Below are 7727 nucleotides of genomic sequence, written 5' to 3'. Positions count from 1 at the left end.
TCTGTTCACAATCAGTGGTTTAATTCTAGAGAGATTCTTTCCCAAATGTTCTTGTACTGCACTCATATCTACGGAGAAGGCAACAGAGCTGGTGATTTTTTTTTGCAAAATTGGGCCTACGTTGCTAGCAGTCTACTGGTTTCGAAAACCCTTGCCCTTGCATTCAATGATCCTTGCGGCCTTGTGAGTGGCTTTCATTTTCTGTGGATGCTTCAATTGAATGGGCTGTTGATGTATTTCCAGCAGCTAACCCGGAGACATTGCAGTTTTGCAGTTTTTCTGACTCTTATTAGCTAAGTTGGCTTTCGTTCGTCGTGTATCTTGGCTGGATACATCTCCAGCGGATTCAGATTGAACCTTTGTTTTTCTTTTTCATGAAATAAACTTTACTTATTAAAGAAAAAAAAATAATGGAATTGATCATTCAATAAATGAGTTCCACTTCTGCATTTAGGATAAAAATATTGAGATATTACTTAAGACACGAAGTACTATTTTACTATTATGATGTATATATGTGTGAAAGACAAACTTACACAAAAATCACCATCAAACACTTCAGCTTTGATTTTATTCATAGGTGAAAACTACACTGGATGGGTAAATTGAATTTCAGTTCAAGTTGTCTGAGTTTCGGTTTGGATTATGATCCATTCAGTTAGGAGAATTCAATCCATTTGCATTTGATTAGTCTATCCAGACAAACCTATCTGAATTAAATTTAAATCGGCTTGGTTCGGATTCACTATTCAGTTAAGTGTAGATTGAAAATTCAGGTTAACATTTCGGTTTGAGTTGTAATTTGGATTGGGTTTCCAATTCGAGCTACAACCTAAAACTGTAAATTCAATATCAAATTCATCCTTAATCATAAAAAAATAATATGCAATAAATAATTTAGCCTAATAAAATTCCAATGTCAAAAATTGAATAATGCAAGCAAAAAAGTTATAAATCCTCCAAATGACAAAATAAGAGATTAATAATCCATCTTAAAAAAAATTATCATTTAAATTTTTCATTACATAAAGTTCTTTCTCTTATTCATGAGTCTTTGTAATTAAAATTTCAGTACATGCAATAATTTGTTCATGCATTGATAATTAATTTTGATTTACGGAATCAAGTAACTAAAGAATCAGAGTCTTTTATTTTTTTAAATGATCAGTCTTTTTATTTAAAGTAATTCAGACCTCTGAAATCATAAATAAAAAAATAGAGAAAAAAATAATTAACTTGAAACTGAACCAAATTAACATCCAGCTCAAAAAAATAAAGTAAACAAATTCTTGTGCAATAGAATTAGCTTCTTCTCTGCTGATATCTAGTGTATTTGTGATTTCTTCACAAATTAAGCTTTTGAACTATAACATTTCCTATTATGCAGTATTAGAGCACCAGTTGGCAAGTGGTCAAGAGTGATTTCCTTGATACCTTAAAGTTGGAATGATTATTTTATTGAGTTCTAATTTGTAGAACCTAGGCTAATTAAACCAATTTAGTTCTTGATTGAGTTGCATGTTTTATTTGATACTTCACGGAGGTTCCATTAGTAATTTTCTTCTTATTTGTTTTTCATTTTACTAATATGCCGTTGATATTTCCATTGGTAATTTGCTGCTCCTTTTACTTGCATATGAATTTATCCTTCCATTATGATTTTCAGATGTTTGTTAAATTCATTTACATGTGGAGTTCAAGGCATATTTTGTTAGAATAATTTTGTACATTGCTCTTTTGGTATTAATTGTGGTCTGTTTGCTATGTCTGATTTATCCGTGGCAGGTTATGGTCTAGTTTGAAAGACAAAGGGTCACTCTACATATGAATCTCTGAATTTGAAGCATGGTAAGAAGATAGAGGGTCCTAGTATTTCTCTATTTGAATTTTCTTTTTAATCAAGTGCTACCAATTTTTCGGGCAATGCTACATTACTACGTTGCAACATGGGTTTGATACCCGTTCTTTTGTCTTTTTCAAGGTCAATTACAATGAAGCCCTATTGTTGGTTATAAAAAACAAAAAAAAAAATATTTTCACACATTAGTTCTGCACCCAAAGATTTTCAATTGCATTAATGCTTCTGGAAGCCATGATTTGTTTAGAATTCAAGCACTTCTCTTTATACACACAAACACTAGTAAATTAAAGAAAAGTTTTTTGAATTATTTAAATTATTTTAAATAAAAGAAAACTAAGGAAATATTTAAATTATTTTCAAATAGAGTAATTGTTTAGAAATTTTTTACCCTTCTCTTAGTTAAGTTAATGAAAGATCTCAACCATATGGACGTGTGCTAATAACTATTTAAACTGTTGGGGTAGAGTAACAAATATTAATTTATTTAAGTGTGCAATTAAATTTATTCTTTTATTTAAGGACAAAAACTCAACCAAAAATACAAACTAATTGTTCAAACAAACAAAAATTATTTTGCAAATTCATAAACTAACACTTTATTATTATTAGTAAATTAACGTATTTTTACAACATAATTAAATAATTATAATATGTTAAATAAATCTTATGTTACCAAAAAAAAAATTAACTACATAGAATATCAAATTAAATTTATTTTCATATTTTGTACATTACATTTACTTGAGATAGTAAAATCTCTTGTGTTGGAATAAAAAAAAATTATGGGGTTTGAACTTTGAACTTTGGTCACATGGGTGAGAAGAAACTGGTTGCCGTTATGTTAAATTAAAAAAAAATCAAATTTATATTTATCATTAATTATGATTAGTAAATAATATACATAGTTTAACTATATAATAAACTAGTTAATTTGTTAATTAATAAGTAAATTTATTAATTTAAATAAATATTAATACATGTAAGAATAAGTTATTTAATTGGAAATCTAGTTCAATAGTGTAAAATACACACACACACACATATATATATTATGGACTTTTATGTCATAATTATAAAACTTTTGATTTTTCTTATTTTTCATGAACAAAATGGGTCTTTAATGTTAATAACCTAAAATCACATTTAAGTCATTATGCAAGTCTTGTGTTGCATCCAACGGTGAATTTGAAAAAGACAAAAAATGGGGCACCAAACTCCAGAGGCAACGTAACTGGACCCTAGTTTTTCTGCTTATGCTTCATTATTTTGTCCGGGATACTTAAAGTTAGGATCAAGCTACCGTGCCCCAGTGGGCACCGTGTCCCAACATTTTGTCTTGTAGTGAAGTCGCCGTTCGATGAAAAGGAGAAAGATTATGTGGTTCTGAAAATGCCACGTTACACATGAGGAAACCAGGAGGGCAGGTAATCAGACTGGAACTGTTGACGTTGCTATTATCTTGTTTAAGGAAACAAGAAACTATTGGTTTCCATAACAATAAATTATTTAGGTGGCACAAATAAAGGTAGAAGCAAGTATTGTGTTGAGGGACAATAAGATGTACATTAGTAACAATTTCGCCGTTGTAGGACGCATAAAACATTAAGTAGTTGTAATAGGGAAAGGATAGGAATTATTTTTTTGGTTCGTAATAAAAGAAATAGTAAAGAGTTAAACAAAGTAAGGGGGAAGGAACTATAGTTGCTTTAACAGCGAGTTAATAAGGGAAGACAAGAAATTGTTGAGTTTGAGAAAGAGTAATTTTGCATTGGTAAATGATTCAAAATAATTGTGGGTAGGATTTGAATAACAAGCAGAATTAGAATAAACCATGGAGGAAGAATGAAACTGTGTGAAATCGAGAAAATGAGTTCGGCAAACAACACATACGAAATTGATGATAACTGAAAAATGAACGCTTGTGTTGAAACATTGGTATCACCAATGTTCGGGTTTCAAATACTAAATGTCTATTAACATTGGGTGGTCGAATAAAAGGGGAATGACAATATGGCCAAGATATTTGTAATTTGTAAGTTGATTAAATAATAGCCTTAGTCGGAATGAAATAGATACGAAGAAGAATAGTTAACCAAATGAAGAGGTGCTTCCAAATCCGGTTTGATTTGGTAGCGAGCATAAATGAAGTAAATGGTGATGCAAAAGTAAATGCAAGGGAAGAAATAGACAAGCAAGTTTAATTAATATATGGATAACATAACTGGAATAGTGAAAAGATACCGTAACTGCATATGTATGTAGGGGGAATAAAAAATCCAAGATGCAATGTCGACATAAGAAATATACAACCGGAGTTCAAAATACATAATTGTCATATATCAAACATTCAATGCTTATGAAGGATTGACAAAATTTTTTGACACATCTTCAGTGAGTAGGTAGAAGCCAACAATTAGTCATTCACTTAGATTCGGATGCGCCCAAATGTTTGATACACATAATGATATCTTATATTGATAATATTTACATGAAAACAAAATCTTTAGTTATTTGCAACCTATCCTTTAATGGGGTAACTGTCCATCCCTCTACATGAAGCCATAAGGCTTCAGGTATGTTAGAGTTCACCTACGTTGGAGCATGAAGCTCAGCCACAGACGGAAAGACAGAAACAATAAATAATATGTTATAATGAGTTTTTATTATTATGAGTATGTATGTGTTGGTGACATTCGTGTTCCACCGTAGGTTAAGTCCAACATACCCATTGCCTATGTCAAATTTATAGGCATGCAGGCAATGGTAGTATCTACAGCGCATTGGTATCCTGGCACATGCGTATATTTGGACTTATAAACTGCTTGGTAGTACTAACGAAAAAAAATTTCGTCTGAGATCACTTGGGAATTGTAATTTTGTTTTAATTACATGTATACGTACGTATACATATCGTGCGTGTGTCTGATTATTATCCCTAGATACCCGTATTGTATGCATTTGTTGGTCATAGTACAACTGCTAAAAACCACAGATACCCATTTGTCTCACTATTGTGAACTGCGGGTCTGAAGGTGTTATGGGGAGCCCATTGTAAGTGATAGCGTTGTGTACTAACTGATTCAGTAAGTACATTAGTCTACACATTTGTCTCTAATATTATTATTCCTCTGCGCATCTATGTTCAGAAATTTCCTTGTCTACATGTGAGTCCTCTGTTCAAATGAACCTAACAAAATTTTTTAATAAATATTTTAATAATAATAATATTAATCATAATAATAATAACTATGAAAATTATGTATAAGCATAATTTTTTTAAATGTATAATTGAATGTATAATTAATTAAATAAAAGATCACTCGGGACTATTTCATTTTCTCTACACCTATGGTACACTTGGCTTGACAAGATAAATGGCAGGATATGGAATAACTCGGGGACCTATTATTATAGTTCGACGTTTTAATTTGTAAATTACGAGGTATTCAATTGATTGTCCCCAGATTGAATGTACTCACTATTGCTGGCACAAGCCCTACCATGGCCACTTTTATTGATTTAGCTTCTTGTTACAAGGCCAAAAAAGGAAATTTTTACCCACCGGTTAATTGTTATGGTATTCCCTGGAATAAATAAATCATGGCAGAAAGATTGATCTAATGTAATCATTTAAAACCAATTTGTACATATACTTAATGGAAACCATGTTGAGTAATGATATAATCGTACTTTCAAATTGAAAGTGTTACATCGTCGCTTTATATATAGTCAGCCTTACAATCTTTGTTTTATTTTTCCAACTATTTCTGTAACTGTTCTATAACATGTAGCATAACATATGACAACAAAAATTTTTAGCCGACATACTTATAGTTCAAAAGCCCATTATATAGTTTCACAATCTTTTAATACGAGATTAAGATAACTGAAATACAAAATAAGGCGTACCAAATTTTAAGCCCTATAGAAGTTAACTGCAATTTATGCAGATTTAGGGTTTTTGGGGTTTGTAGTTGATTTACTTGTACTTATATCGCATTCACGATGTAGGTCATTGCCATGGCCAACGTTGTTACGTGATGCACTTCACATTGAGAGCATATTGAGGGGTTGAAATGGTCTTTGTATCTTAAAATGAATTATAAGGAAAAGCAAGATAGTCACGGAAAAAGTTTACGTTAACCTCTCCGACCGTACGTCCTCGTTTGGTGAAATGACAATTTTGAGATGTTGTTCAGTGTTTGTATAAAGGAGGTAACTATTATGTGGCCAATATCAAAAGATGAAAAGAAAATATCAACATCATGTTAACTGAGTTACACCCTTTCATCTGAGATTTCAAAAACCTTATCCTCCCTGGTGCGACGCTCGGCAGCTGTACGGGGAATTTCACGGGTAGGTTATAAGCCATGTGTTTATCTTATTTTCTATTGTGTTTTGCTAAATCTTGTGAATGAATGTAGCATTTTGTAACGAACTTTTGCCTTCGACACTGAACAAACTTAATTTTATTGGCGTTTCACTTCAGCTATGCGTTTATTTTTATCAACTTTTTTTCCTTTTTCGGATTTGAAATGAACTACTTTTCCATAGGAGATCCCCGTAATGATGTTCCGCGTAGTCAGCGTTGGCCGTGGAGAAACTTTCCATTGAAAGCCGCTACACTTATTCAAGTAATGTTTTCCATGACAGTATTTCGTAGTCATCGTATTTATCAGTGAAATGGTCTTCGTTTCTATGCTTGAGGTGTGAGTGACCAAAAAATTATAGTGAGTGCCAAAACTTTTAAAGTGTCTAACAAAATGAGCTCATTCACCCACGAACGCTTTGCCAGTGTAGCGTTGAGTCTCATTCATTGTTAATCGGAAGTTTCACTGAAAGGTTGGTTATTTTGTCCACTCCAAATTATTTATGGGCTCTGTCGTTTTATTGTTTATGTTTGTTCTGAATTTAGCCACCAAACGCATGTCCATCGTTTCTTGTTACAACCATTGACTATGTTTTCTCTTTACACCCATTTCCCGTTGCACGAAATGTAAATGCTGGTGTCATCTGATTTACTATCCTAAACAACGGCTCTTAATGTCCGATGGAAATGTTGTGATATATGTGCTTATTGTCGTTGCCTGTGATTATGTTGTTTTTTCACGTTATTTTTTTAACTCACGAGTTTCCATTATGCAGATTTGAACGCTGAACTTCCTGATTTAAACATTTATGCGTTTTGTCGCAAGAACAAATTCAATAAACACTTTCAATATGAGATTCGAAGTCATTGTCGACAACAACACCAACTCGTGGCAGCTTCACTTCGCCTCATCCCTTGTTGATATATCTACTTCGTGCCAGGGTGTAGGGTACAATATGGCAATTAATGTCGAAATCGGTGCTTTCATTTTGATGGCTGAGGTTGCTCTGCTTATTCATGGTTTGTGGCGCTAGATATCATTGCAAGTTAAATTAGATGCTGCCCCTTATTTTTGTAATTTTTTTATTGAATTTTTTTTTTGTGCTCACACATCTTATCCGGCCACCTTAAACATCGACTGATGCTAGTGGTGTTGTGTTTGAGACTGGTGGATAAAGAGTAGCATCTAATGTTTTAATTTAGCAACTGTACTTGTACATTACAATCCTACCACAAAAATTGACAGCTGAATTGTCGAAATCCTGTAAAATTACTCTTAAAATTAACATATGTTTCCTCTTCAACAAATATTAATCAGCAGCTTAAAAGACTGCGTTTGCACATGCCATCCCGGAGCGGTAACAAAAACATAATTGTCGTAATAAGCAAAATGTTAAGTAATACACCAACTTTGTCCAGCACAAATTACTCGAACGAACTAACACTACTGCCCATTATATCGAAGCAAGATCTTTAAGTATATTAGTCGATCTTACA

General features: G+C 32.4%; 1 long non-coding RNA gene across 2 annotated transcripts; it reads left to right on the top strand.

The window, feature by feature from the left end:
• Positions 1–6118: 6118 nt before the first annotated feature.
• Positions 6119–7410, top strand: LOC18049612. 2 transcript variants are annotated; one of them, XR_002906633.1, is made up of 3 exons: positions 6119–6217; positions 6416–6495; positions 7007–7410. It is a non-coding gene; the product is annotated as an uncharacterized LOC18049612 (long non-coding RNA). The 2 variants fall into 2 exon arrangements; XR_002906634.1 differs by having other exon boundaries at positions 6416–6703.
• The last annotated feature ends 317 nt before the right edge of the window (positions 7411–7727 follow it).

This window comes from Citrus clementina, unplaced genomic scaffold, assembly GCF_000493195.1.
Source record: "Citrus clementina cultivar Clemenules unplaced genomic scaffold, Citrus_clementina_v1.0 scaffold_3, whole genome shotgun sequence".
In the NCBI taxonomy this organism is placed as follows: Eukaryota; Viridiplantae; Streptophyta; class Magnoliopsida; order Sapindales; family Rutaceae; genus Citrus; species Citrus x clementina.
This window is presented reverse-complemented; position numbering and strand designations above follow the sequence as displayed.